This window comes from Ranitomeya imitator, chromosome 2 (genome assembly GCF_032444005.1).
Source record: "Ranitomeya imitator isolate aRanImi1 chromosome 2, aRanImi1.pri, whole genome shotgun sequence".
Taxonomy (NCBI): Eukaryota; Metazoa; Chordata; class Amphibia; order Anura; family Dendrobatidae; genus Ranitomeya; species Ranitomeya imitator.
This window is the reverse complement of record NC_091283.1, coordinates 573892342-573902341: the sequence shown is the minus strand read 5'-3', so window position 1 is coordinate 573902341 and position 10000 is coordinate 573892342.

The window sequence follows — 10000 nt, the reverse complement described above, 5'->3', positions numbered from 1 at the left end:
ACCCATCACCATTGCCATGCTCTGGCTCCATGGTGCCTTCGCCTACCCGGTGCCCCAGGTAGGGAACCTCCCTCATGCCCATCTGACACTTTCCGGGCTTGATAGTCAGTCCTGCTTGGTGAATTCGCCTGAGCACCTCCTCGAGATGCTGCAGGTGTTCCTCCCAGGAGGAACTGAAGATGGCAATGTCATCCAAGTACGCCACGGCGTACGTCTCCAGTCCCTGAAGCAGGAGGTTGACCATCCGCTGGAAAGTGGCAGGGGCATTCTTCATGCCGAAGGGCATGACCGTGGACTCGTACAGTCCAAAGGGTGTGATAAAGGCAGACTTTTCCTGTGCCTCGGGGCTCAGGGGAATCTGCCAGTATCCTCGACTCAGATCCATTATTGTTAGGTAATCTGCGCCAGCTAACTTCTCAAGCAGCTCCTCCATGCGCGGCATTGGGTGCGCATCCGAGGCTGTGATGGCGTTGAGCCCCCTGTAGTCCACGCAGAACCGGGTGGTCCGGTCCTTCTTTGGCACGAGAACTACAGGTGATGCCCACGCGCTCTTTGACCGCCGAATCACCCCCAGCTGTAACATCTCATCGATCTCTTGGCGCATAGTCTGCTGCACCTGGTCAGAGATTCGATAGGGTGTTCGCCGTAGTGGGGCGTGATTCCCGGTGTCCACCTCGTGGACTGCTAACTCAGTCCTCCCAGGTCGGTTGGAGAACACGACCCAGAAAGGTTCCAGGGTGGTTTGCAACTGCACCCGCTGGGGTTCAGTTAACGAGGCGCTTACCTCCACATCCTCGATGGACCCATTGGCCTTGGCTTGGGCCAGCAAGTCCAGGAGGATGTCTTCCTCACCGTCTTCGGGCAAGCTGCAGACCGGTAGGACGAAAGGTTCACGTTCGTGATGAGCCTTCATCATGTTGACGTGAAAGGCCTTTCGCCTACCCCGAGCGTGGTCAAGCGTGACCACGTACGTGACCGGGTTGAGCTGTTGGTGGACGACGTACGGGCCCTCCCAGGCTGCCTGAAGCTTATCCGTTGGTACGGGGACCAGCACCCACACCTTTTGACCCACGTGGTAGGTCCGCTCCCGGGCGTTCTGGTCGTACCCGTGCTTCTGATCAGCCTGAGCCTGCGTCATGTTGTCATGCACCAACTGCGTCAAGGTCTGCATCTTGTCACGGAAGCGCATGACATACTCCACTATGGACACTTCAGAAGGGTTCGGCTCCTCTTCCCAGGATTCTCTTACCAACCCAAGGGGTCCCCGGACTCGCCTGCCGTACAGGAGCTCGAAGGGGGAGAACCCCGTCGAGGCCTGTGGAACCTCTCGGTAAGCGAACAGCAGGTGTGGGAGGTACCGCTCCCAGTCGCGCCCTTGAGTCTCAACCAGCATGCGTAGCATCTGTTTGAGGGTACCATTGAAGCGTTCACACAAGCCATTGGTCTGTGGGTGATACGCACGCGATACCAGGTGCTTCACCTGCATTCTCTTACAGAGAGCCTCCATTAGGCGAGACATAAATTGGGTCCCTTGATCAGTAAGCATTTCCCTGGGAAATCCTACACGTGAAAAGATGGCCAACAGGGCATCCGCCACCTTATCTGCCCTAGTTGACGACAGAGCTACTGCCTCTGGGTACCGGGTAGCGTAGTCTACCACAGTAAGGATGTATTGCTTTCCAGAGCTGCTGGGGACGGCCAGCGGGCCCACAATGTCCACCGCGATCCTCTGGAAAGGCTCCTCTATCACTGGCAAAGGGATCAGGGGAGCCTTAATAGCAGGCCCCGTTTTCCCCACCCTTTGACAGGTGACACAGGAGCGGCAGTAGTTTGACACATCTGTCCCCATCTTAGGCCAATAGAAGTGTTGAGACAGCCGGGCCTTAGTTTTGCTGATCTCCAAGTGTCCAGCTAGCGGGATCTCATGGGCAATCCGCAACAACTCACCCCGGAATTGCTGTGGGACGACCAGCTGTCTTTCCCTCAACCACTCCTTTTGTGATTCTCCGGGTACTGTCTCCCGGTACAACCTTCCTTGTTCCCAGAACACCTTCTCCTTATCAGCCTCGGAGAAGTGCGTCCCGGCAAGTTGTCTCAAACTCTCTAGGCTCGCATCTGTGTGCAGAGCGGCCTGAAACTCCTGGCTAGGGGAAGCCAGAAGCGATGTCAGGGTCCCTTCCCCACGGGAACCCTCTTGGACCTGCTCTGGGTCCACCTCTGGTTCAGTCACAGTGATGACTGAGGAGGGTCCGGAAGGCTGACAGTTATCTGCGTTCCGGGCACTCTGACTGCGGGTGACAGCAGCTACGTAGGCTGTCTCCCCGGGGATTTCTACAGTCCCATCAGCCGGCGCTGCTATGGGCTCTACCTCCCCATCCACCCCCAACACTCCAGGGGCAGTGCTACTTATGGGCCAGTTACCTTCCTCGGTGGCACTGGTCAATTTCATGGCATCACCTTTCTCACGGTTCCCATGCTTCTCCCCATTTCCTGTAGCACCGACACTTGCCCCTGCTAGGGGTTCCTCAGCCGTCTCACTCCGCAGAGCGACGTGGCTGGGCACGCCTGTACCTATGGACACATTAACCTTCACAGAAAAATCATTATCAGGTTCAGTTGGCACAGGTACAACATTTTCACCATCAATCCTAGGAAAAAAATGGTTAATAGATGCATCATTACAAGATAAAGCATGGTCAGGTAACACATGCAATTTCCCATCATCATCATCATCATCATCATCATCAGGGTTGACGTTACCCTTATTAGTAGATTGGGGAGGGGTGTCAGGAACGTAGTATGCAAACATCCTCCCCAAATCAGTCCCCAACAAAACATCAGTGGGCAAATTATCAGACAGCCCCACTTCCTTCACCCCGCTCCCGGCACCCCAATCAATAAAAACCCGGGCCATCGGTAAGGGACAGCTGATGCCCCCAATCCCAGTGACAGGTAGGGTTTTCCCCGGAATGATTTCTTCAGGGGCCGCCAGTTCGGGTCGGATGAGGGTTCGTTCAGCCCCGGTGTCCTTGAGGCCTGTAGCAACATGGCCCCCCACAGTGACGGGCTGTACGTTGTCACACACCCTCCCAACCACACCACCCACCAAAAGAACTGCTGCATTAGGCCCTGGGGCCTTGGCTGGGGGGTTCTTCGGCCTGTCTGGACAGAAGGTACTGATATGCCCAGGCCGCTTGCAGGTGTAACACGCGCGAGGTTCGGTGGTAGGTCTGGTGCTGTTGGCCACAGGGCCAGGACCTCGGGTGTGTTGGCTGGCAGGGGTACTGGCGTTGGTTGCAGGCTTACCCCCTCTCCAGCTGGTGGTGACTGGCTTCCGCACTTCCGATCTACGGTTGGCCTCATAGGCATCGGCAATCTGCGCTGCTTTCGTCACGTCTTTGGGTTCTCTGTCCATCACGAACTGTCGCACCTCAGCTGGGCAAAGATGAAAGAACTGGTCTTTGATCATCAGGTCTCGCAGCTGCGCAAAGGTGGTCACTGACAGTCCTTGGGTCCACTGGTCAAAGTGGGTCCCCAGTCCATGCACCACATCACTGTAACTGTCGTGTGGGCCACGTTGGAGGGTCCGGAACTTTCTACGGTACACCTCGGGAGTAAGCTGGTACTTTGCTATCAGGGCCTGCTTGATGGCCTCATAGTCTCCATCTTGTTCTTGAGGGAGGGCAGCAAACGCCTCCAGAGCTTTGCCTCTCAGCCCTGGTGTCAGGTATCGGGCCCATTCTTCTGTAGGCAGCCGGTACTGTCTGCAGGCTTTCTCAAAGGCCCGCAGAAAAGTGTCCAAGTCTCCGTCCTTCTCCATAACAGGGAAGTGATCGGGCCGGGGCTTAGGTATCTGAGCGCTGCTGGGCTCACGGCTGGACTGGGACGACCCCTGCATTTGCAGTCGGGCCATCTGCAGCTGGTACTCCCGCTCCGCTTGGGCCTCTCGCTCGGCTCGCTGGGCCTGGGCCTCTCGCTCGTTTCGCTGGGCCTCTCTCTCAGCTCGCTCCTGGTATTGCTGGATCAGCTGCAGACGTCTCTCTAGGTCATCTGCGGGGCATTGTTGCAGAGCCAGCTGCAGGAGGAGGTCTGCGCCCCCCTGGTTGCCAGTAGGGCCCGTATTCAGTGATTGAACCTCTGCTGCAGGCTCATGTTCGCTGGTGCTGGCTTCTGCGGCCTCTGAGCTCTGAGATTGGTCTCGAGCGGCTTCCCATTGCACCAGATCTGCGACCAGTTGGGCTTTGTTTTTGCTTGCAAAGTCAATGTGCTGTGACTTGCATAAGGAGACAAGGGTTTCTCTGGTCTGCTGCTCATAGAAGGTTTCTCCCAGCACAACCATGGTTGCCAAATAAAAGATAGGATAGAAAAACGAAGAGAAAGGGAAGGGATAATTACCAGTACGCAATTGTCTCACAACTAAAAAGCACTGAGTTCGTTCTCCAAACTTATTTGCGCAGAGTCCTCGCAAGAACTTTCTGCAAGTTTTTAGTGAGAGGAATGATTACTCAAACCAAATCACTAATGCTCTAAGATATCCCACCGCTGCCACCAATTGTCACGATTCCCCTGACCGCTGTCACCAAGTGGTCAGGATCCACACCGTGACCGTCACCCCTACGTCACGGATGAGGGTGACTTTAGGCCAACAGACGGCTACGCTATGTGCAGGGGGCTTATCTTAGTTATCCCTCCACTGCTAACAATGTGATGAAAAACCACACACAAGGCTATTGACCTCTTAGTTTACAGCAGGGGCTTATTTTAGGTATCCCACTGCTTTTCTATATACCACGAACTGCAGGGATTTATGTATATCGCGCTTACAGTTCCAGTTAACACTTGCAGCTCTCTGGCGCCCCCTTACTCTCAGGTCAGATTAGGTACTGCACCCTGGGTAATTAGTCACCAGAAAGGCTGCCTGCTATGTACTGGCTATTGGGCACGCTGCAGCGACGCGATAACTACTCCCACACAGGCAGGAACAATAATTATCAAACCCGCAGTTGCTTCAGCATAATCCAACAGTCAGCACACTTTCGCTGCCACCAGCTTCGATTAAACGGGTCCGAAGCTAACCCAACACAACAGTAACAGTAGCGTATTTCCCTTCAGAGACTTAGGGTACGGTTTAGAGCAGGAGAACGAACTAATATATAATAGTATATCCCATTCAAAATAACTAGGCAGTGCTTTATCAAAAATAGTTTATAAAGATGTTATACATGAGACAATTGCAAATATGTACAAGGGTAATTATAACATAAAGGGAATAAATGAGAAAAGATAACACTCACATATTAAAAGCATTGCAGGCATCCAGGCTAGTGCAGTTTCCATACATCCCAGTCCATGGGATGTACTCAGCTCTTCCAGGACAATAAGACAAAACAGTCCAGAAGGAGAAATCAGCAGAAAGGTGACTCCTCAGAGCCTGCCAGACACTTAAAACATTAAGGCTGTGACATCACAGAAAGGCTGGCTTATCCAGACCCTCCTCTCTCTACATTCTGCCTAAACTTTAAACTATTTCCTCTGATTTCTATAACTTCACTACAAAACATGTCAGCGTCCTAAAAAGCTCATCATTCATCTCAGATTAACGTGAGCATTCTAATGAGATCAAATATGTCCTACCTGGGATACATATTTACAGAGAAAACCCTACTTCTTTACCAGATGGAGTTAGAAACCCGAGATTCATGGGATGTGTAGATACATAGAGACAATGTTGGGGTTCCTCAAGGATCAGTCCTAGGCCCCCTCCTCTTCTCTTTGTATACTGCCCCTATTGGACAAACAATCAGTAGATTTGGCTTCCAGTACCATCTCTATGCTGACGACACCCAACTATACACTTCTTCTCCTGATCTCACGCCTGCCTTATTAGAAAACACCAGTGATTGTCTTACCGCTGTCTCTAGCATCATGTCCTCCCTCTATCTGAAACTAAACCTGTCAAAAACTGAACTCCTCGTGTTTTCTCCCTCTACTAACCTACCTTTGCCTGACATTGCCATCTCCGTTTGCGGTTCCACCATTACTCCAAAGCAACATGCCCGCTGCCTTGGGGTCATACTTGATTCTGACCTTTCATTCACCCCCCACATCCGATCACTGGCTCGCTCTTCTTACCTGCATCTCAAAAACATTTCTAGAATTCGCCCTTTTCTTACTTTCGACTCTGCAAAAACTCTTACTGTTTCACTTATTCATTCTCGTCTGGACTATTGTAACTCTCTACTAATCGGCCTCCCTCTTACCAAACTCTCCCCGCTCCAATCTGTCCTGAATGCTGCTGCCAGGATCATATTCCTCACCAACCGTTACACCGATGCCTCTACCTTGTGCCAGTCATTACACTGGTTACCCATCCACTCAAGAATCCAGTACAAAACTACTACCCTCATCCACAAAGCACTCCATGGCTCAGCACCACCCTACATCTCCTCTCTGGTCTCAGTCTACCACCCTACCCGTGCCCTCCGCTCCGCTGATGACCTCAGGTTAGCATCCTCAATAATCAGAACCTCCCACTCCCGTCTCCAAGACTTTACACGTGCTGCGCCGATTCTTTGGAATGCACTACCTAGGATAATACGATTAATCCCCAATCCCCACAGTTTTAAGCGTGCCCTAAAAACTCATTTGTTCAGACTGGCCTACCGCCTCAATGCATTAACCTAACGATCCCTGTGTGGCCTATATTAAAAAAAAAAAAAAATTAATTAACTGGTTCATGCAGCTTTACATGAACACCCAAGCCTTACACTATGGCTGGTCCGAATAACTATAGCAATTGTTACCATCCACCTCTCGTGTCTCCCCTTTTCCTCATAGTTTGTAAGCTTACGAGCAGGGCCCTCACTCCTCTTGGTATCTGTTTTGAACTGTATTTCTGTTATGCTGTAATGTCTATTGTATGTACAAGTCCCCTCTATAATTTGTAAAGCGCTGCGGAATATGTTGGCGCTATATAAATAAAAATTATTATTATTATAAATAAAAATTATTATTATTATTACACCGAGTGAGACTACGAATATATATTTTCGTGTTCTTACCGTAAACATGGTGCATAATATCGTACCAAAACCAAACAAAGGATCTTTCATGAATTTTGGAGCCACTTTACCAGTTCTGACTAGTGAAGGTGGGAGGGGTGAGGGACTTTCCTCTGAGCCTGGAATTTACGACCCCAGAGCAATAAAACCCCCTTCTAGCATACAGTCTGTAGCCCAGGGAGAAGCAAGTAGAGTCAGCTAGTGAAGGGGGGGGTTTAGCCCACCTCATGAGCTGAAGAGCAACTAAACTTATATGATATTTCATACCATATCGTGACACATACACACACAAAAACACACACACAAACACACACACATACGCACTCATACACACACAAACACACAAACAAACATACACACATACATACACACATTCACACACACAAACACACACACACACAAACAAACACACACACATACACACATACACACACATACACACACATACACACACATACATTCACACTCATACACACATACACACACATACACACACACACAAACACACACAAACACACACACATATACACACACATACACACACACAAACACACACACAAACACACACACATACACACACATACACACACATACATTCACACTCATACACACAAGAACATTTCTAAAACAATCCACAGCGAGGAGATTGGAACAAAACAAAATCCTCTAAACTGCATGCTTGCAAACGCCAGAAGCCTGACAAACAAGATGGAAGAACTAGAAGCAGAAATATCTACAGGTAACTTTGACATAGTGGGAATAACCGAGACATGGTTAGATGAAAGCTATGACTGGGCAGTTAACTTACAGGGTTACAGTCTGTTTAGAAAGGATCGTAAAAATCGGAGAGGAGGAGGGGTTTGTCTCTATGTAAAGTCTTGTCTAAAGTCCACTTTAAGGGAGGATATTAGCGAAGGAAATGAGGATGTCGAGTCCATATGGGTCGAAATTCATGGAGGGAAAAATGGTAACAAAATTCTCATTGGGGTCTGTTACAAACCCCCAAATATAACAGAAACCATGGAAAGTCTACTTCTAAAGCAGATAGATGAAGCTGCAACCCATAATGAGGTCCTGGTTATGGGGGACTTTAACTACCCGGATATTAACTGGGAAACAGAAACCTGTGAAACCCATAAAGGCAACAGGTTTCTGCTAATAACCAAGAAAAATTATCTTTCACAATTGGTGCAGAATCCAACCAGAGGAGCAGCACTTTTAGACCTAATACTATCTAATAGACCTGACAGAATAACAAATCTGCAGGTGGTCGGGCATCTAGGAAATAGCGACCACAATATTGTACAGTTTCACCTGTCTTTCACTAGGGGGACTTGTCAGGGAGTCACAAAAACACTGAACTTTAGGAAGGCAAAGTTTGACCAGCTTAGAGATGCCCTTAATCTGGTAGACTGGGACAATATCCTCAGAAATAAGAATACAGATAATAAATGGGAAATGTTTAAGAACATCCTAAATAGGCAGTGTAAGCGGTTTATACCTTGTGGGAATAAAAGGACTAGAAATAGGAAAAACCCAATGTGGCTAAACAAAGAAGTAAGACAGGCAATTAACAGTAAAAAGAAAGCATTTGCACTACTAAAGCAGGATGGCACCATTGAAGCTCTAAAAAACTATAGGGAGAAAAATACTTTATCTAAAAAACTAATTAAAGCTGCCAAAAAGGAAACAGAGAAGCACATTGCTAAGGAGAGTAAAACTAATCCCAAACTGTTCTTCAACTATATCAATAGTAAAAGAATAAAAACTGAAAATGTAGGCCCCTTAAAAAATAGTGAGGAAAGAATGGTTGTAGATGACGAGGAAAAAGCTAACATATTAAACACCTTCTTCTCCACGGTATTCACAGTGGAAAATGAAATGCTAGGTGAAATCCCAAGAAACAATGAAAACCCTATATTAAGGGTCACCAATCTAACCCAAGAAGAGGTGCGAAACCGGCTAAATAAGATTAAAATAGATAAATCTCCGGGTCCGGATGGCATACACCCACGAGTACTAAGAGAACTAAGTAATGTAATAGATAAACCATTATTTCTTATTTTTAGGGACTCTATAGCGACAGGGTCTGTTCCGCAGGATTGGCGCATAGCAAATGTGGTGCCAATATTCAAAAAGGGCTCTAAAAGTGAACCTGGAAATTATAGGCCAGTAAGTCTAACCTCTATTGTTGGTAAAATATTTGAAGGGTTTCTGAGGGATGTTATTCTGGATTATCTCAATGAGAATAACTGTTTAACTCCATATCATCATGGGTTTATGAGAAATCGCTCCTGTCAAACCAATCTAATCAGTTTTTATGAAGAGGTAAGCTATAGGCTGGACCACGGTGAGTCATTGGACGTGGTATATCTCGATTTTTCCAAAGCGTTTGATACCGTGCCGCACAAGAGGTTGGTACACAAAATGAGAATGCTTGGTCTGGGGGAAATTGTGTGTAAATGGGTTAGTAACTGGCTTAGTGATAGAAAGCAGAGGGTGGTTATAAATGGTATAGTCTCTAACTGGGTCGCTGTGACCAGTGGGGTACCGCAGGGGTCAGTATTGGGACCTGTTCTCTTCAACATATTCATTAATGATCTGGTAGAAGGTTTACACAGTAAAATATCGATATTTGCAGATGATACAAAACTATGTAAAGCAGTTAATACAAGTGAAGATAGTATTCTGCTACAGATGGATCTGGATAAGTTGGAAACTTGGGCTGAAAGGTGGCAGATGAGGTTTAACAATGATAAATGTAAGGTTATACACATGGGAAGAAGGAATCAATATCACCATTACACACTGAACGGGAAACCACTGGGTAAATCTGACAGGGAGAAGGACTTGGGGATCCTAGTTAATGATAAACTTACCTGGAGCAGCCAGTGCCAGGCAGCAGCTGCCAAGGCAAACAGGATCATGGGGTGCATTAA